Source organism: Lissotriton vulgaris, chromosome 8 (genome assembly GCF_964263255.1).
Source record: "Lissotriton vulgaris chromosome 8, aLisVul1.2, whole genome shotgun sequence".
In the NCBI taxonomy this organism is placed as follows: domain Eukaryota; kingdom Metazoa; phylum Chordata; class Amphibia; order Caudata; family Salamandridae; genus Lissotriton; species Lissotriton vulgaris.
The window spans coordinates 1,497,727,879-1,497,749,676 of record NC_141696.1 but is presented as its reverse complement, the minus strand read 5'-3'; the positions used below and the strand labels follow the sequence as shown (position 1 = coordinate 1,497,749,676).

At 45.5% G+C, this 21,798-nt stretch overlaps 1 protein-coding gene and 1 pseudogene across 1 annotated transcript in view; one reads left to right on the top strand and one right to left on the bottom strand.

Moving 5' to 3' along the window:
* Window positions 1-21,798, top strand: part of LOC147698991 (uncharacterized) — a 617,200-nt gene that overhangs the window by 429,825 nt on the left and 165,577 nt on the right. The gene's annotated exons all lie outside the window — the stretch shown is intronic.
* Window positions 12,737-14,344, bottom strand: LOC147698993 (uncharacterized; annotated as a pseudogene).

Below are 21,798 nucleotides of genomic sequence, written 5' to 3'. Positions count from 1 at the left end.
GACACCCCCTTGCCGCATATGTCAACTTCTCCGCAACCATATGCAGATTCTGACTGTTTCTCCATTCCTGTAGTGTAGGGAGTTGGGATGCACCCCAGTAGCGAGCAATATCTCTTTTAGCTACAACCAGTCCCAGGTTAACTACCAGCAGCTTATATTGTGGGATGTCTACCTCGAGGTTCCGGCTCAAGTTGAGCCCCAAGTATATTATTTAATTCCTGCACCCCAATATTCCAATATGTTTGAATCCTGGCACATTCCCAGAGGGTGTGTATGAAAGTACCGCGTTCTGTGCGACATCTGAGGCAATCCAGGTTCTCTGCCATACCCATTGTGTGTAGACTTGCTCTATCGAAATAGGTCCTATGCAGGATTTTGTATTGTATGAGCCAGAGCCATAGTTTGATCGCAAACTCACGTCGGTGCATAAGGACGGCCTCCCAGTCAAGGTCCTCTAACGGACCGGTAGGGTGTTCCCATTTAGTTCTGAGTGGGCCGAAGTTGTCAGGGATATTGTTAATTTGTGTCTTATATGTTAAGGAGATAGCCTGACTCAGGATTTCTCCCTGGAGGAGTGTACCTTCTTGGGGGGCATATTCCGGCAGCGTCCCCGTGTCTAATCCTTCAACTCGCCAGGCATGTTGCAGCAGAAGTTAAGCATAGGACTGGGTCCTATGTAGTTGGTATGTAGCTTGGAGCGAGGCGAACGGGGCGAATGTGCCTCTTTCCAAACCGTCTCCCACCTTGGAGATTCCTGTTAAATCCCATTGCCTAAAACCTCTGTTTTCCAATTTCCTTCAGTCTAGTTCCCTCCCATAGAGGAGTTTCCTTTGCGGGTTTCTTATCCTATTTAATTTGCTTCTCAGCCTGCTTCCACGCCACTACTGTTTGTCGGGTAGCCGGGAGGAGCCGGCTACAGCCTTTACCACCATAGACATAGTATAGTGTAAATGTGTACGGTCTCTGAATTGCAGTCATTCTAACATATAACTGGGGTGATCGTGTGGTGCGTGAGTCCATTCATTGTTTATACTGAGGTGTGCCGCCCTATAGCAAGCCCTGATATCTGGTAGTTCCAAACCCCCATTATACGTGTTTGGCTGCAGTGTTTGTAGCACTATACTCGGTTGAGCCCCATCCCACAAAAGTAAACAAATTTCACTATTAAGGGTTGTAAATATGGTTTCTGGTAGTTTGCAGTATGAGTTTTCCTAAATGTATGGCAGCCGTGGAAGGGTGATAATTTTGTACAGAGCTGCAGGGCCCATAAGCGTTAGAGGGAGTTTCCTCCCTCTCTTGACATTGTCTTGAAAATGGGCAAGGATATACAGGACATTGTGCTCCAAATTAGCCGCAGTGTTAGTAGTGATATATAACCCAAGGTATGTAAACCTGTCCAGGGATAATCTTAGGCAGCTCAGGTAGGACTGAGGTTCCACCACCCCTGCTACTGGGTATGAGGTGAATTTAGTTTACTTAATCCTATACCCCGCATGATCGCCATACGCCTTAAAAATTTGCAAGAGTTTGGGAAGTGTCTCAATCGTGTCCGTCACATATAGTACAATATCATTAGCATATAACGATATGCGTTTGGCCTCGAGGTGACGAGAATCATCTATAAAACCGCCCTGTCCTTGGCTGGATCAAACCATACAGGCCAGGGGTTCTAGTATGAGCGTAAATACTAAGGGAGATAGAGGACAGCTCTGCCTAGTACCCCGCTGAATTGACTAACTCGATGACCTTGCACCGTTGACTCGAACTCTGGCCTCGGGCGCGTTATAGAGAAGTGTCACTCATTCCCTAAACGTAGGGCTAAATCCAAATTTTTCTAGGGCACAGCACATAAAAGGCCGTAGCTACTTCCTACAATAGCTTACAGCAGTGTGGCCCATAGTGGAAGAAGTGCACCGCTATTAGACAAAATCCAAATAAGAGTTTACAAACGCGTATTTTGCTTACCATGCGATGCTTCACCAGCACAGTTACGCCTCGAATTTGGATAGCAGTCCCAAATGTTGCATTAAAGATATGAGACAATTAAATGTTGGTATGATATCTGGCTCAATCGCCAGATGGAAATTAACTCTGCTATTTGGGAAGCTCTGCAAAGCAACTCTAAATCCCAGTACGTGAAGTACCTGAACTCCTCCCTGAAAATTACTGCGATGGCGTCAGTGTGGCAAAGGAGGTTAACAGTATTATAATTTAAGCAGACCATAAAAAAGGCAGTCAACATGCACTCGTTGATCAAAGACAAAACAACTCTAAGATGTCGCGCACATGCTTGGATGATAATACAATCCTACAAAAGTCCAGCACCAGCTGCCTATTTTGGCCTTTCTTTTCCATCGCATCTAAAACTAAAGTACCTAAAGTTACGCATAGGAAAACTGCCAACAAACGCCGACCAACCTGGCTGGAGGATACCGGGCCCGAAGGATTGTAATCTATGTGGTGCTGCAGTATAAGACATCATCCACTTGATCTGTATTTGTCCAGTACTGGAGCGTGATCGCCGGAGTTTACTTAGGGTAAAGTTCAACGAAATAGGACTTCGCACATGCCGCTCAGCGATATTAAATGCGTTGGACTCAGCGGATCCACAATTCATTTGTCGAATAATTAAATATGAAAGCAATTTTGAAAAACTTACTGAAAAGCTAACACAAGCCTGAACTTTTGAACTTTGAATTTGCACTGGCCGATTTAGAATCTGTTTCCGAAACCACTATGACACCGCGAATACTTGTGCTTTTATCTTTTTAATTAATGGTTGTTTTAAAATGTGTATTTTTCTGTATAATAGTACGCAAAGGAAAGTATTTTTATTCATTGGTATATTGTAACAGTTTTTATTAACTATAAAATAAAGAATTTGCTTCCGTATTGAATGGTGTTGAATGTCTTCTCCGCATCGAGAGAGAGGAGCAGGTGTGGGGTATCTCGGCCCTGTATCCTGTCTATCCAGTTAGCCAGACGTCGTAAGTTGAAACGGGTGGCTCGCTGTGGTATAAAACATGACTGATCACAATGGATCAGGGGAGCAATGACTGTCAAGAGACGCACAGCGAGGACAGTGGCCAGGATCTTAGTTTCAATGTTCAACAATGATATGGGTCGATAAGACCCACATTCTTCTTGTGGCTTCCCTATTTCATGGATCACCACTTAGGTGGCCATCCGGAGATCTTGAGAGAGGCACCCTTGCTCCTTTGATGCCTCATGCATCTGCAGAAAATGTGGGGCCAGTAGACCACTATTTAATTTAAAAAACTCCCCCAGGAGTCCATTTAGGCCAGGGGTTTCCCTCGACTTTTGATGGCTAATGGCCTCCGTCACTTCTTCAAGAGTTAAGGCTTCCTTCAGCCTATCTCTATCCTCTTGGGATAGTTCCGGCAACAAAATTGTGTCCAAGTATTGAGTGATTTGTCCCACGCTCTTCTGTGTTTTAGCTGTATACAAGTCTTTATAGAATCGGGAAAAGGACCCCGCTATGTCTGCTGGTGTGGTATATATGTATTGGTGTTCCCGGATAGAGAGTACCCAATGCAGCTCCGTTTCCTTCCTGCTCAACTAAGCAAGTAGTTTTCCCGTCTTGTCCCTTGTTTCGTATAGACGATGTTGGACTGCCAGTTGCTGAGACCGGACCTCGCTAGTCGCTAGTGTCTGAAACTCTTTCCTAGTTATTTCAAGTTGACCCACTATATGGCTATCCGGTGTAGCGGTAGCTGTAGTTTCATAGTGCAGTCGGGTGTCCTCTAGGGCCTCCAATTCTTGAGCTTCCCGCTCCGTTTTATGGGCAACAATATTCTGTGCCCTGTCCCTGAGTACTGCCTTATAGGCCTCCCACAAAGTGACCACCGATGGTACTGAGCCAGTGTTTTCTACAAAGTACAGCTCGGATTCCACCCTGAGCTCTTCCGCGACCCATTCATCCCTCAAGACCCAAGAGCTCAGTCTCCAGTTCCCCACCTGGTTGCCACTCCTCCCTCCCACTGTCAACAGGAGTGGTGAGTGATCAGAAGTGCCCCTGGCAACGTATTCTTTTGACTCCACCTTGGTGACCTCTCCTGTCGGAGCAAAGAGGTAGTCAAATCTTGAGAACACCCTATGAGCCCCGGAGAAGTAGGAGTAAGCCTGTCGCATTGGATGATGTCGGCAAGCCTAAGGCTGTTCTGAAACTGCGCCAGAGCTGTAGGACCCTGGGGTACAGCTCGTGCCTGTGTGCAATCTATTGAGGGTTTGATTAAGTCGTTAAAGTCCCCCCTACAATGTGTGTGGCGGGGCCGGATTGTAACAGGAGCCCTGTGAGTTCATCCAATGTGCGTTGTTGCAAGCGTGGTGGAGCGTAGACACTCGCTAGAAAGAACTGCCTATGTTTCCAACTGCCCTGCACTGCTACGTCGGTCCCACCTGGGTCCAACCATTGTTGAGTAACACGGAGTAGGGGAGATTTTTTAATTAGAATCGCCACCCCTCTCGAATTCTTTGTGAAGCCCGCATCCGCTAGGGTAGTGTGATGTCCCCTACCCAGGAAAGAACAGCTAGATCCCAACAGGTGTGTCTCCTGTCGGAAGACAATTTCAGGTTTAAGTCGTTTAAGATAAGTGGAAACCAAGCCCCGTTTAAGTTTCATTTACTGAGAGCAAGAGAGGGGAAAAAAAGGAAAAAGAATGAAGAAAAGACAGGAAAATTGTTACAAAGGGAACCTGTAAGAGTGAGATAAAGGGGAATGAGTGGTAGTGGATTAAAGGGGCATGATTTGGATTGAAGGCTATGCAGTTTTGTTATTTAGCATGCCGATATGTAATAGCGCTGGCCTCAGGCTTCTAATCAGAATTTTGGGCACCATCACCAATTCTTTTACAAATTAAGGACTGAATGTGTGTATGATGTGGTTGGTTGAGTGTAATCCAAGGTGAGAGGATGTAGCCTTACGGCTAGAGTGGTCGACCTCGAAGCTGGAGAACCGGTTTTGAGTCTTTGCAATGACCCTCACAATCGTGTGATTCTGGACAAATTACTTAATCTCCCCAGGCCTAACAAAAATGAATTTGTCCATCTGTAACGAAACTGGTGCTCATGTAAAGCGCTCTGATACCCGATGTCTCGGGCCTAGTTCACGCTAAATAAAACTCTAAAAAATCAAAAATAAATATAAATCTTGGCTTCTGATTTCTGTAAGATTTAGATTTGCCTGGACATTTGCTTGCTGATTTCGGGGTAGAGGATGTTCCTGTAGTCTTGTTTACTTGTTATGAGAGCCTGGGTAAGGTTCACCGGGTGCTGGTGGTTAACCATTTAAAGATTGTCTTCAGCATCTACTGGGTGTGGAAGTAGGAGGCAGTTATGGTGTTGACTTCGGCAGTCATGATGAGATGGTTATTAATGACAATATTGAGGTTACTGGAGTGCTGGTAGGTTGGTTCCGCTGGCCACCAGTTGGAGTACCATGGTGATAATTTCCTGCAGAAAATTACAACTTCTGTCTTGTCGGTATTCAGTTTGAGGCAGTTGTGTTTTCATCCAGTCGATGACTTAGGTCATGCAGGTGGCAAACTTGGCCCAGGTGATAGGTGTTTTGTCCGCAGGAGAGCTGTGTGTTATCAGCATAGAATAGGATGGCGATACCATGGGAACGAATGATGCTGGCAAACAGGATCATGTAGGCGTTGAAGAGGGTCAGGCTGATGAGCCGCAGATGAGGTTGCAGGCTTACGAACAGTACGAGGCCAGGCTGACTGATTTGGTATGACCAGTCAGGAAGAAACACATCCTGCAGAGTACTGGTCCTTGCATGTCAGTTTCATGTAGTAATTTGAAGAGTATGGGGTGTAATAAAGTGTTGAAAGCCCCGAAGAGAGCTAGTAGCATGAAGGCTGCAGTGTGTTTCTTCTCTGTTCATGATCCTATGGATGTCATCTGTTATAGTTTCCATGCTATAGTTTGGTCTGAACCCTCATTGAATGGTGTCTAGGAGAATGTTTTTGTCGACGTGGTTGGCTAAGGGTCTGTTGATCAACTTCTCCAGGACTTTAACCCTTGGGTGTAATATCCAAGCTGATTGTCTTTTTCCTTCATCTCTACATTGGGAGGAACTGAATAAGAAAGCTGTCCAAGTCTGCTGTGGGAAGGGAGGCCTCGCATTGCATTGCATAAGTTGACTCTTTCTTGGTACGATGGTGGCATTGCCTTCCCTGATATCAAAAGGTACTATTGGGCGGCCCACTTAGCTGCAATTAATCATTGTACGTATGGCCGGACCGATGACCCTAGCTACGCAATGGACAAATGGCTACTTCCAGGTAACAACTATAACAGAGCCCTATATTCTCGACCTAACAGGGTGAAGTTAACAGCGCCTTCTAAGCATTTCGTACATGTCTGGCATGGGGCTATGGGCTTATTGGGTTGGGAAGATAGGTTGACTATGGCCACCCCGCTTGGGGACTCTGAACGGCTTTGCAAGCTGTGGAAGACGAAAGGCTTTGATAAGTGGGAACTCATTGGTATCTCCACGGTCAAAGATATTTGGGGGAAGGGGGACATTAAATCATTTGAAGACATGCAGAAGTAATATAAACTTGCACACTCTGAATACTATAGGTATGGACAGGTCCTGCATTCTCTCCTGCCACTATTGCCCGGTGGGGATGAGCCCTCCGAGGCTTCCCCTTTGGAAGATAGAATACTAGATGGCCATCTGCCTGACAAAACGATCTCTCTTATATACAAAAAGCTGATTAACCACAGGACCGATTCTCTTCAGGTGCTTAGAGACAAGTGGTCACAAGATGGAAGCTAGATGAGGAAGACTGGCAGTTCACTGTGTCCTCTCCCAGGGAGGTTGCGATCCCAGCTCGCCTCCGACTGGTTCAAACTCAAGATTTTACACAGGATTTACCTAACTGGTCCTAGATTGGTACATATGGGACTTTCAGACTCGGGGCTTTGTAAAAGGAACTGTGTTTTAGTTGTTACCTTTATGCACATCATTTGGGAGTGTGAATATGTCACCACATACTGACATAGTATACATAACACAATTCACAAGGTGCTCTGAGTTTCCCTTTCCCCGGAGGCAAGGAGATGCTTACTTAACATATGGGAACCTACTGACTAAAATGATTTGCAGACACAATGGGTCACTGGGTTATATGATCGCCAAATGCAATATTACACAGTTATGGGGAACGGAGCAGGCCACTCACTCGAAGGGTGGGAAAATAACTTAGATTGGTGTATGTTCAGGAAGAAGACTACGTATCTTGCTAGGGAACGCCCTCGGAAATGGTCATTGATTTGGGGTCCTTGGAATAATTACAGAGGAGAACTTTGTACACCGCCCTTTTAAGTTGCATCTGATGATTCCCCCTCTCTGTGAAGTTCCGAAAGTTCTTTTGAATTTTGTTTATCCTGTCACCCCATTATGTTTGCTGAGCTACCGTGATTGACCCACTGTAATGTATTTTATGCTGATGTTTGTTCAAATAAAAGAAATATAAAAAAAAAAGAAAGCTGTCCAAACTAATGAAATGGAAGAAGGGGTGGCAAGTGAGGGTAATGTAATTGAGTAGAGCCAAGGCCCGGTATCCAGAGAATATTGGTCTAGAGGGATGGAAGCCGATGCAGTGTTGAGAGGAGTAGTATATTTGATATTAGGAGGACGAAGGAAAGTACAGTGCCAAGTTTGTTGTGTTTGTACTTGAAAGTAATAGAAAACAAGAATTTACAATGCAATGGTTTCGCCATTTGAAAAGTTTGAGCTACTGGCATTGTAAATGACAAAATTTGTATTTATGTGTTGGTTTTGAAAACAGATAAATAAATGGCATTGTCATTTACAATGCCAATAGTTTAATATCTGGCATATGCCACACAAAAACACACAGACCCACACACACACACAGACCCACACACACCAACAGAGCCCCCCCCACACACACACACACACAGCCACACACACATAGCCACACACACAGACCCACACACACAGACCCACACACACACAGACCCACACACACACAGACCCACACACACACAGACCCACACACACACACAGAGAGCCAGACACAGAGCCACACCCAGAGCCACACACACACACCCAGAGCCACACACACACACCCAGAGCCACACACACACACACCCAGAGCCACACACACCCACCCAGAGCCGCACACACACCCCCAAAGCCACACACTCACTCAGGAGAGCAAGCACAGCGAGGGGGCAGGGAAGCAAGCACAGCGAGGGGGCTGGGAAGCAAGCACAGCAAGGGGGCAGGGAAGGGTCGGGCTTACTTGCTTCTATCTCTCTGAGTCATTACACGTTTAGTTTAAGTATGTGGGGGGGGGGCATTGCTGGCCACTCCCTTGTTAGCAAATAACAAATCTACACTACAGGATGTGGACTGGTCAGTTGATATATTTTGAAAACAAAGAGGGCTAGGTCCTTTTTCACAGTTCCACTTGCCTGTAAAGGTGGCCTTTGCCAGGCCACTTGTAGCGTGACCTTTCTGGACAATATTTGCACCAAGTAGGTAAACTGGATAACTATATAACTCACAATCTTATATTATACACTTCAAGGCACTGTATGCATCAGGGCGCTGGGTCCTCTCACAAGAGGTGTTAGACTCAGACCTTGACGTCAGTAGGATGCAGGCTCCACGCGCTACATGCTCACACAAACTCACACGCACACTCACACACGCGCACACACACGTACACACGCGCACACACATCCACGCAAACAAAGACATGAACACACGCACAAAAACCCCCTCCCCCCAAGGGACGCGTGCATGCACGCACATCAGCACTTGTGCGCAGGCATGCGGTGCACACGCCCCCCCCCCCCCCCCCTAAGACCCTCGTCAAGTTGTTACACACGATGTGCGGAGACGGTAATATTATTATTGGTGTGATTATTCCCTTTTCCATAAGGATAGACGTGGTGATGGCGGGACAAGAGCAGATACGGGGGGGCAGAAAAGTGAGGGCTGGGGGGGGCATGAAAACATGGCTTGCCGCTCACGGCGCTGTTTAGAAATCACCAGTCCGTCGTTCTTGTGGCCAGGGTGTAAATATGTGCCTCGACTGGGGGAGCCGCCTGATGCCCCCCTCCCTCAGGAGGGCGCAGTATGTGTAGGGGGTGGGAGGGAAGGGGAGGATGAAGACTGTGGGGGGATGAAAAACTAATATTTGCACCAAGTAGGTAAACTGGATAAATATATAACTCACAATCTTATATTATACACTTCAAGGCACTGTATGCATCAGGGCGCGGGCCATGCAGGGCGCTGGATCCTCTCACAAGAGGTGTTTAACTCAGACCTTGACGTCAGTAGGATGCAGGCTCCACGCGCTACATGCTCACACAAACTCACACGCACGCACACTCACACACGCACGCACACACGCGCACACACACACACATCCACGCAAACAAAGACATGCACACACGCACAAACACCCCCTCCCCCCCAAGGGACGCCTGCATTCACGTGCACGCGGCATGCACGCACATCAGCACTAAGAGCCTCGTCAAGTTGTCACACGCGATGTGCGGAGCCGGTAATATTATTACTGGTGTGATTATTCCCTTTTCTATTAGGATAGACGTGGTGATGGCGGACGAGAGCAGATACAGGGGCAGAAAAGTGGGGGCTGGGGGGGGGCATGAAAACATGGCTTGCCGCTCACCGCGCTGTTTAGAAATCACCAGTCCGCCGTTCTTGTGGCCAGGGTGTAAATATGTGCCTCGACTGGGGGAGCCGCACATCGAATATGAAGGTTTTGAGGGTGTGGGAACACAGTGGAGGGGTCAAGGCAGGGATAGCAAAAGGCAGCAGAAGAGCGAGCTTCTAAGCAGACGGACAGACAGGAGTGGGGAGGGAGGGAGCAGGAGGGCAATCACGAAACTGAAAGAGATCGCTTTTAGGAACAAGCACAATTTCTTCCGGCGGAGATCAGAGTGAAATGGCATAACAAAAGGGCTGCCATTTTCTCAATTCGGGGGGCGTGTTTTTTTGCTAAACAACCGCCCACCGCCGCATGACTCACGAAAATGGGCGGGATGAGTAACAATCGCCGGAACGCCCACGAATCTGCTCGGGGAATGAGTGACGCATCTCTGTTCCAATGGCTAGCCTCCATTTATGGAGCTAGCCAATGGAACAGAGAGGCGGAACAAAGCCCCAGACTGTTCTCAAAAGATTTCGCCTGCGCGAACGCTGCTGCGCAGCGGATCGCCAGGCGAAACCTAATGATTGTTGTCTTGTTACAAAGTGGTCCTGAGAGGAGATTAAGGCTGAAAAAATCTTTGATTTAGACCAGACTTTAATAAAGAAATGATTGCTATCTCAGTATTCTATTGGTGGCTGCGCAGGGACTGTGATGCAGTATTGTGGGGTGAACAGTGGAATAGTGTAGCGTAACATTTGTGTTGACTGTAATGGTCTGCTGTAGGGGTGAGCAGAGCATTAAAATTTGTCTTGGATATGATGGATTCAAAATATAAGTGATTGGTGGCAAAGTTCCTTCAGGAGATTTTGATTAAGGCCACCACAAATGCAGTGGCTGACATTTTCAGTGACGAGGGTTATACCTCTGTTTTTATCAGAGATAATGGCACTCAAATTTACATAATATCTTGCGTTTTGTGGAATTCCACATTCACATATAAGCTACGTGTATTCCACAAGCCAACACCATTGCATAAATGAGTAATGGTATGGTGAAGGGAGAAATTCAATTTGCACAAGCCAATAGAATTGATATACAAAAAGGATGGTGTGTGATTTGGTCTTGGTATATTGCGTAATAAAAAATTGTGTTACCAATGATGTTTCCTTTACCACGAGGAGGGGTAGAACGTCCGGCACCAGAATGATTCCTGCGTAGTAGACCAATGAATTGACAGAGGGTGGGGTGGACTTCCAGTGTGAGAAAGTGGATGTTGAAGGACAAGTGATAGGGTGAACCAAAGGTCTGGTTGTTTAGTAAAAACCCAACTAACGTGACTCCTTTCAAGGGCAAGGAAGTGCATGATTTGCTTGCAGTCCTGATGACTGAAGAGAAGTGTAATTGGAGGAGAGTGGCATCTTATGGAAAGGAAGAAGCATTAGAGAAAGTGAAGAGGAAGGGTGTAGTAGCTTTATGTTTCTAAATGAAGATAAATTGTCGGGACAGTCAAATGTGAGAGAGGTAATAATTGCTGGTAACTACAGCAGATGTGTTGATGCAGTTGGTAAGAGGGTGCAAGAAAGATCAGGGTCGAAATCCATTGAGAAAACTAGATGGAGCAGAATGTTCCAAAGAACAAAGGAGACAAAGAGCTCCAGGGTATTAACAGGATTATGGAAGGCAATACTGTCTTGCTTGTAATTTATATAGATACTATTGTCTCACTTGTGATTTATATAGTTTATGTTTTAAATGTTGCATTGTGAAGAAGAGAAGATATGTTATACCTTTGAGCCAGGTCATCCTTCATTCATTCTCACTCTTCGTCCTTTGCTTTTCTCCATCTCACTCTCTCACAATTTCAATTTTTCTCTGCAAATCTCCCCCTCATGTCTCTTTTTTTTCCTCTCTATTCTTGAGTCTCTTTCTCTACTTTCTTTTTCTCTGTCCTCTTACTCTTAAAAGCACAACCAAATTATGATACTACGACAGCGTGTAAGGGCTGTGCTTAGGCAAGGAAGGGGTAAAACTGAGAGTAATATGTTTGGATATGACACAGTAGAAGGCCAAAGACACAGGGAGAAATGCCAAAGATAAAGCTGGAGGCCACATATGGTGGGTGAGAAAGGAGCGGATGGTCTGTGAGAAAGGATTGGAAAATGATTACACAGAAATAGGGCTGCAATCCTACCCTGGTGACATGCTTCTATAGGGTTATTTAAGGTATTTAACTAATTTCATCCATCAGCCCCCGCATGGTGATGTCCTCTGTATCAAAGCCACTCCTGTAACCCCCAGTGAGCTGATCTGGATCATATCAAATTATGTCATTTCCTGGGATGTCATTAATATGCTTAAACCTGAGAAATTCCTACCTCTTTTTAGTAATTGAACGATGTCTAGTATGTAAATGTGGTTGTTAACCCAATGCTATATTATGGGTTCACGACTGCTTAGAAAAGTAAATACTATTAGCAGATTGATAAAAATGTATGTAAATAAAGAACCAAAATGTGAAACTTAAGTTGGCATCCTCAAATGATCCGTGAAAGAAGTGCAGGGAAATCAAACAGATTATAGTGTGGATGATGAGTAGCTGATGAGAAGCCAAAGTTGAATTTAGAAAATCTCCAACCTTACCACTGCAATAAAAATTTTGATTTTTGTTGTGTCTGTTTCTGAATTAAATTAAAATCATAGAAATCCCCGAATTTCAGTAATTATTAAGTGGGAGTCCGCAGAAGTCAAAAGGTTTGGAATCACTGCTCTAGAACCAGCTCAGCTGAGGGTGTGATTTTGATCCTTGTGCAGGGCACTGTTTGTTTAGTTTTGGGCTAGGCTGCTGTACCTTGAGACTAAGAGTTACACAAATATCGTAAAATCCTATCATAAAAACATAAATGAGCAACAGAGCAATCCTGACCTTTCGCTTGGTATCGTTACAGCTCACCCTCAACGCTGCAGTTATGTTTCATTTCCTGAAGGGAAATAATATGTGACTACAGTACATTCTTATTTCCCAAAATCTCAACATCGAACCACTGTAAAAATATAATTTTTTTATTTGCATACAATAATGATTGCAAAATGTGATCTTAAAAGGTATTATTCAAGTTGAAAAACATATCAGATAGTGCAGTTGTTTTGCAGTTAAACAGTAGGTTTTGAAGCAGTTCAATATTTTTGAAAAAAACACATTGCACTGTATGTATAAACGGTGAGGCTGTGGTCAGTAGGAAGTTATCTCAACATAGGTACTGCTGAGCCTGTTTTTAAATATGAAAATAACTGAACTCTTGCCATGGAAGGATATGAATGTGCATAGGATGACCATGACATGGCAGAAGAAGAATGCAAACTATCTCAACTTCTCTCTCCACCTGTATTGTTTGAATATTTTGTCACAGTATTTCATAGCTTTGAAAAGTGTTAATGCAGGCCCCAAGATGGAAGCAGCTTTGCAGCACAAACTGGGACCCCTCCCTTAGGTCACTGAGTAGAGATGTGCACAGTACAGGCAGGGCAGCCCATTCTCTCTAACTCATGCTTGGAGTCTCTCCAGTCCACAAAACATGAGGGGGACAGAATCAGTCTTTGTCATGTTGCCCGGCTCTTCCTGAACTGCTTGACCATGTCAGTGAGCCTCTTCAGACCCTCCACCAGTCCGTCACCGGTAGTGGCGCAGCATCCTTGGACATGCCATTCATGCCCCTGCACCTTCTGAAGACCAAGCTTTTCCACCAGGTCGGAGGGGTTGCTGGCTCCAGGCAAGTCCTGCTTGTTAGCAAGGAGCACAAAAGGCACGTCCTGCATTTCCACATTTGCAAGGAAGGCCACCAGCTCATCTCGGGCCTCATCAAACCTCTCTGAGTCAGCGCTGTCCACCACAAACAGCAGGCCGTCTGTGTTTAAGATGTAGTGTTTCCACAAAGGTCTGATCTTGTCTTGGCCGTTGACATCCCAGACAGTGAAGGACACGTTCCAGGTGGGCTCCAGCGTTTCCACGTTGAAGCCGATTGTAGGGATGGTGGCCACGGTCTTATTCAGCTTCCATCTATATAAGATTGTCGTTTTCCCAGCAGCATCGAGGCCCAGCATCAAGATCCGAGCTTTCAGTCCACGAAAGCCCATTAGAGTGTCATAGAGTGTGCTCAGGAAAAGGCCCATGCTGTCCACAATGTTGAGTTCTGGAACTTGAACCCTCGGGAGCACAAACCTCCTGTGGCTAAGATCTTCTGCAGCTGGGATCTACTGGAGGTCAGACCTGTGGAGCTGGAACCCCAGTGAGAGTAAATCCTCTGGAATAGTGTCCTGCAAAAGCTAGAACTTTTGAGTTAGAGCTAGTGGATCTTGCATCGTTTGAAAATGTGGCCCTTTAGGAGCAAAGACCTCCTGGACCCGGGATTCTTTGGAGCTTGCCCCACAAGAGCTCGGGCACCAGAGCTCCGACCCTCCAGACTTTAGTTAAGCTGGAATAATTGGCAGTTTGGATTCCTTAGAGATTTCAGCAGCTCAGACCTTCCCTTGAGCCGGGACCCTCCGGAGCTCGGCCCCCAGGAGATGAACTTCTCTGCAGTTCCTTCTTTCTTTCTTTCCTTTCTCTGGTGACGCCGCGTCTCGGCTCGTCTTCTGCACGTTTCCCTCTTTTTGGCTCGTCTGCGTCTCTGAGCACGACCTTCTATCTATCTATTTATGCATTGCTGCTGCCAGACCACGCCCCTTCTCGCTTCACCTGTTGAGATAATTCAGAGGGGGGGGGTTCTCTCGCAGGCCGCCTTGTGATTGGCTGAACTGCCCTGCCCCTCTGTAGCACTCGCGTCTGTCACTGCAGTTTCTTCCTCCTCACCGCGTCTGCGTCACATAAGCCTCCGCTGGAAGAGCCGCGCTGGAAGGCGCGCTCACGCCAGGAGTGACGCAGACACTGATATGAGCTGCACGTGCTCGTGATATTCACTAGTATGTGAAGAAAACAAAACAAGGTCTCTGGTTCCCCGTTTGCAGCCAGGAAGCTCCAGTGTGAGCAAAGAGGGCCTGATAGAGCTCCGGACCCAAGCCTCATGCTGGGCCGGTCAGGCTCGAGTCTGGTGCCTGGCTCATCTCAGGAACCTCCAGCCCATAACAAGAAGAGTGTCATGTGTATTTTCCCTGTAGACCTCGCTCTGCCCAGGATGTGGCGTTTACACCTCTTCTTCCAGCACCTGACACTGAGGCCAGTGGTGCATCCTTGTTGCCCTGAAACAGAAACTCATATTTCCTCTTGCCCAGTGCACTGTTCTACTTCTTAGACTAGAATATTTCTCTTTAATTCTTTTTACAAAATTACAACTGAATCAGAGTTCACACTTGATTTTGTTCTTTTTTTCTTGGTAAATTTAACAATTAGTTAAAAATATCCTGCAAATTCACACAATAAATATACATGATTACATACAAAGATTAAGACTTAATTTGTCATACCACTCTAATAAACATAGGGCCTCACTTATGAAAAGTTACGCATAGCTGCGTGAAAACAGCGATGAATCACTTTTCATTGTGCCCTTCTAGCGACACCAATGATGCGTCATATTTACAGTATGACGCATCATCAAGGAGTTACAGATACGTCTGTATTTCTGACGTATATATAGGCACAAAAATGACGCATTGCTGGAGTGTGTTACAAAAGTGACGCAACTTCAGCAATGGCATGGGCAAGTTCCATGTTCAGTCCTGCCAAATATCACGCATCAGGCGTGACTAAATCGCATTACAGTGTGGTGGTCCGCATCACCGCACTGAAATGCAAAGTCACGCATTTCCGTAGGTCACAGAGCTTTACTTGCACTTAACTCGGGCCCTGGGCATTAGGACGTGACAGGGTGCAGAGAATGGCCTGATAACAAGGGCCCAATTATCACCATTCACGTAGCAGCTCTATGCAAGAGATGTTCAGCTACAGCGCGATTCCAAATATCTCCACACAGCCTCGGCTGACAGTAGATCACATCGCAGGAAGAAACTGCGTGATGTTTCCGGTTACACAATGACGTCCTGTTACCAGTGCATTACCAGCTACGCTGTAATAACTCACTACGCAGGCATATGCCAGATTGGATGTTTTTCGTCGCTTGCTAAGGGGTACAGATCTAGTGGAAGCCTCAAAACTATTGCAGAGTTCAACTTCACATGTACTAGAATGCACATTTCAGAGAATGGTGCTCTGCAGTCAGCGTCCATGCTAGGTGGAGCAGAGTCATGTAGAGATCTACATTCACCGTTTAAAAAAAAAGAGCTTTAGCGTTTGGGGTTTGCTTTTATGAAATACAAGATTGTGTGGCTGGACGTTCGCCAGGAATCTACAATAAACAGTTTGGTATTTCATTTCTGAATGAGGCTTATTTTGTTTTCATTAGCAGACAAAATCATTCTAATATTGAAAAATGCAACGTATGTGCTTAAAACTATTTTAAAGCAGCATCGTCACTGTGCCGAGCCTGTAAAAGCTGTGTTCCCTGTGTGGCCTTCTTTGTTGTAATGGATGAACCGATTAGGCAGAGCCTGGTTCCCCTCCAGTTTGGTCCAGGCCAGGATTCTCAGCCCAGGCAGAAAGGGAAAGTCTTAAGAACAGCCCTTCACCAGCCGTCGTCTAGCTCCTACAGTGCTTTTCTATTTACGGCGCCCGAAGCCAGAAGGGAGCTTCTGGTGCTTCAAGGTAGGATTACGATCATTGAAAAGATATACTGGCTAATAACATTTGTTCATGTCCACATAAAGCCATTTGTATTCACTTTTAACATAACTTGTCAGTTTTTATTTATTTTACATATCAGTCGTATCATTACGCGAAGCTCTAAAGCACGTTTACCTACTGTTTGTAGTATGAACCAATGAGGGTAAAAATATCGATTTTCTGATTTTCTTTTTCTAATTTACTACCGACTGGTACGGTAAAGTGTGAGTTTTTGGTTGAACAAATGGGTGTAAGTTCTGATATTTGTTTCCCTGGTCTTCATTGCTTTATTTTTCTCACAAGAAAGTGTCACTCATAGTTTTTGAATGTCACTCATAAGTACACTGAAAAAATGAAAATGTCACTCATGACTAAGCTGAAACCTTGGCAGCTATGCATGTTAAATGTCCCTGCGTCAGTCTTACACCTGCTATGAGGCAGGCATAAGATATTGACTCATTTACGTCCTAGAAGTGGAGCAGTGAAATCTTATACATTTCACTGCGTCACTTCTACTACCCTTTCTTGCGCCGGAACGCCCCCCATGCATACATTATACCTGGCGCAGGTATAAATGTGTTGTATTTGTATAGCGCGAACAGTAACCCATAAGCATCCCAGCGCTTGTACTCCTACCACAAGGGAACCCCTCCTTGCTTTTCCTTGTGAGGTGTCCACTCCTGGGCATCCCATGGTGAAACCAGGCATCCCTTGTGTATCGGGGGCCGTTGTGGAGACTAAGCAAGCTATTGCCCAGAGTTGCAGCGTGGGGCCCATGCTTAGATTCGGCACTGAGGCGAGAATATCCGGTCAGAGGAATTTAAGCCCGTTCCCGCCGAGGCGGGAATCGAACTCTGGTCCCTGGCCAGCGCTCTGCATCAAGGTCTGCCGCTCTAACCATTGAGCCACACTTCTCCACTGCACTCCAGTGCACTGCGCAGGGGTTTACAAAGTGATGCATCTACATAGATGCGTCACTTTAAAATATGGTGCAACAATGCTAACTTTTTACGCTGCTGATGCGTCACAAAAAGTGACGCATCAGCAGCGTAAAAGTGACGCAAGGCTCATAGTTCTACATCGTTAAAATAAGAATAGAGACAAGAATATGAAAGTCATCGTATCTCGTACAGATAACCAGAGTCAAATATGAGAGGCAAACCTTTCCCTGACAGGAAACCATAGGTCACATAGTTTATGTGTATTAGAGTGATTTTGACTAATGGTGAACGCGAACTAAAGAGCAAGGATACATTTCTGCCAGCAAGCTTTTGGATCTAGTCGTTCACTTTGTAGCCAAGAGCTAGAAATACCCAATCTAGCAACTGTAATTACAACGAATGCCTACTTGATCTCTCTAGTCAGCATAATCGGCTCACTTGATATCAATGTCCATTCTTATGTCGACAACATGCTCTCATTCTGTACCTCATGGACAAAACGCTCTGTACCCGGATCAAATTCAACAACTGTATCACTGAAATCGCACCACTGTCTAAAGCAGAACACCGATAAGGATGAAATTGTGATCTTCAGGAAGAGCATATCACAGTGGGACTCCACCTGGTGGCCAACAGAGCTAGGACCAACCGCCACCACCCACACCAAGAACCTCAAAATCAAAATCAACCGGAAAATCAACATGACCCCCCAAGTCACCGCCTCATGCTTCCTTACCCTGAAGATGCCAACAAAGATTTTTAAATGGTTCCCAATCAGCACCTAGAAAACCGTTGTGCATGCCCTGGTTGCACGCAAGCTGGACTATGGGAACGCCCTTGAAGCCGGGATCAACAAAAAACAGCCAGAATCACTCTCAACCTCCCATGCCGGAGTCACATCACACCAGCGCTATTCCCCCCCCTCCCCCCCCCCCCCCCCCCATTACGGCAGAAGAGCGTCTCCCCCTGCTACCAGTGCAGCAAAAGTGGAAAAAAGGTAGTGAAATGAACTACCATTTTATTTTTCACTGCTCCCAGGGGAGGGGCACTGTTGCTGACTGGCTGCGGGGAGTGGTGCTTACTCCAGAAGTTTAAACTGCGCAAGTCACTTTGGTTGGCTGTCTTGTAATGGCCAGCCTGACATACGCATTGTAAACCTCTTTACCTGGCATTACTAGCTGGAATTGATCAACATTCTCACTATTATGCTATCCGAGCAGGTCCCCAATGCACCCCTGGTGTGTCTCTTAGGTATTTATAAGATCAAATTGGCTCGCAGACGTAAATTTCTGGCAGTGGTGTTACAGCTGTCTAAGCAACGAATAGCAATGAGATGGGGAAGCAAACGCAAACCTAAATGTAAAGCCCGGCTAATAGATATGACATATTGCAAGGAGAGGCTGGAAACATATGCGGAGGAAATACCACAGGCCTCCCGGCCTAGGGACTTCTGGGACCCGTTGGTGCAATACCTTAGCTCCATGCAAACAGCGGACTGATTATGTACATTAGTACATAAGCACGCATTATACTATCTAGGCTGTTGTATTTACACCATGCTGTAGAGGCAAGCATTATAAAAGTTCTGTGTAGTGAATGTCAAAACTATGATCTCATTTTTTTCGGGATGCATCAAGACAAATTTTTGTAATGTGGTTGCGTAAACTTATTGCTAACAGATGTAATGATTATTTTGAACATGTTAATTTGTTACTTCGTTGTGTATGGAGGTTTGCAATTATGTATGTACATGAAATGGAACACTGTCTTCTTTGACTGACCAAGATAAATAAAAAAAACATTGGCCCAGCATTGCTCTGTAGTGTAGTTCCTATATTCCCAATAGGCTCTGCGCATTGGAATAATATATCCTATAGATTTGACGTAGGACTTATGTCGACTAGGTCTCTATCGAATATACTAAACTTAATTGTGAGTGCCAGCTAGCTCAGGTCACTAGAAACTTTCTCGAATTCACAAGAAGGGATTCGTTTCTGACAACCGCATAAACATGACAACTTTGTTTCCCAAGAATAAGAAGTATATCTCTAGAGTCGTGGAAATAATAGATAAATATTTTACTCAGTTAATCGTGCATGCTTCGTGTCAACAGAGGTACAGCGAAATAGAGAGACGGGCGTTTTCAATAAAAGGATTTATTGAACAGTCTTCTTTCTCGTGCAAGTAAAGTGAACTGCTACAATCGTAATGCAATTCAGAAAAGGGGGTGGTGATGGACAGAGTATCTGAATAAAGCAGGTCACTCCTACCCATTCAACAGATCAGGGCTTGATCCATCACCGTTTTTTAGCTCACTGCACCATCCCAGCTCAGAACCTGGCTACATGCAAATTAGTCTGTCCCTGGCCCAGTGCATCATGGGAACAGGGCAGACCAAACTACCAAGCCAATTCTTTAACTGGAAAGGAAACAAGCTTCCGGGGACCAGTTTCTGGCATTACAGCCGTCTTCGGCCCGGCTTGCTTGAATCCTGATGGTGCAGTGAGCAAGGGACTCATGTCTGAGTATACCCTTCCGCGCTTATGGTGGACAAAACGATTCAGAAAAGGGGGTGGTGATGGACAGAGTATCTGAATAAAGCAGAACACTCCTACCCAATCAACAGTTCAGGGCTTGATCCATCACCGTGTTTTAGCTCACTGCACCATCCCAGCTCAGAACCTGGCTACATGCAAATTAGTCTGTCGCTGGCCCAGTGCATCATGGGAACAGGGCAGACCAAACTACCAAGCCAATTCTTTAACTGGAAAGGAAACAAGCTTCCGGGGACCGGTTTCTGGCATTACAGCCGTCTTCGGCCCGGCTTGCTTGAATCCTGATGGTGCAGTGAGTAAGGGACTCATGTCTGAGTATACCCTTCCACGCTTATGGTGGACAAAACGATTCAGAAAAAGGGGGTGGTGATGGACAGAGTATCTGAATAAAGCAGAACACACCTACCCAGTCAACAGATCAGGGCTTGATCCATCACCGTTTTTTAGCTCACTGCACCATCCCAGCTCAGAACCTGGCTACATGCAAATTAGTCTGTCCCTGGCCCAGTGCATCATGGGAACAGGGCAGACTAAACTACAAAGCCAATTCTTTAACTGGAAAGGAAACAAGCTTCCGGGGACCGGTTTCTGGCATTACAGCCATCTTCGGCCCGGCTTGCTTGAATCCTGATGGTGCAGTGAGCAAGGGACTCATGTCTGAGTATACCCTTCCACGCTTATGGTGGACAAAACGATTCAGAAAAGGGGGTGGTGATGGACAGAGTATCTGAATAAAACAGAACACTCCTACCCAGTCAACAGATCAGGGCTTGATCCATCACCGTTTTTTAGCTCACTGCACCATCCCAGCTCAGAACCTGGCTCGTAATCGTAATGCAGGCTGCAAAGTATAATGTGTACAGCGAGAATAGAATTATAAAATAATACTATAAAAGCATTGTATGGTTTCTAAACCATATAAAAGTACATACATAAATAACAATGGCTAAAAATACTCAACTGGTGCTTCTAAAATACGCCTACCCCAATGTACCTAACCTAAGTGTAGTACGCAGGAGGGAGTAACTATTTGTGTATTATAGGTTTGGTTTTCTTAGCCAAGAATCTATCCAAGATTTCTCTTAGGGTCTAATCAGCTCCATACCTTAGTTTAGAATGAAGGAGGTCTGGTATCTCTGTCTCGGGACTCGATTTCCCAACACCCCGCGAGGGGAGCTTGGAAACACTGGATCTGGAGAGAGAGAAAGGACAGCTTCTCGATCAGTGCGTCAGCTGGAGGGTCGGTTTCCTTCGGCCCTTGCTGTAGCGAGCTGCGTCGGGCAAATAGATAGTCGAGCTGCTCCCAACCACTGTGTCTTACTAGAGCAAGTGAAGGCATATTTACACCTTGAAGGTGCCTAGTTTGACGTAAAGTCAGGCATAATAACGTCAGTAAAGAACCCCAAGGGAAAAGTAGTTCTTTGTAAACTCAATGAGTGTTTGGACAAATCAATATTCAATATTCAAGCAAGGGAAGGTACCTGACTGCTTAAGCCGTTTTTCCATGAAATCGTTGTGACGTTTTGGTACGGGTGGGAGTTGCCATGCCTGTATTTGGACTGCATGGGCTATGTCTAAATATGGGTATGATTTCTATGATTTCTATGCCTATATTAGGGCAATTTGAATTGTATCTAAATAAGGGCATGAATCGGGAAAATTAGCTCGGATCCTAAAATGGCATACAACACCCACTCCACTTTGTTATGTTTGATATTACTAAATTACTAAATTCTAAGCATATAAAACATATCTAAAGCATGATGTGTTAAAACCCCACCCAAAATACATAAACATTTATTCAAAAAGGTTGCACACGAAAATGGCATTTGTGCTGTACGCATTTTAAAAGCAATGTTTTTATTCAAAGCATATAGTATGACATTAGAAATGCCATC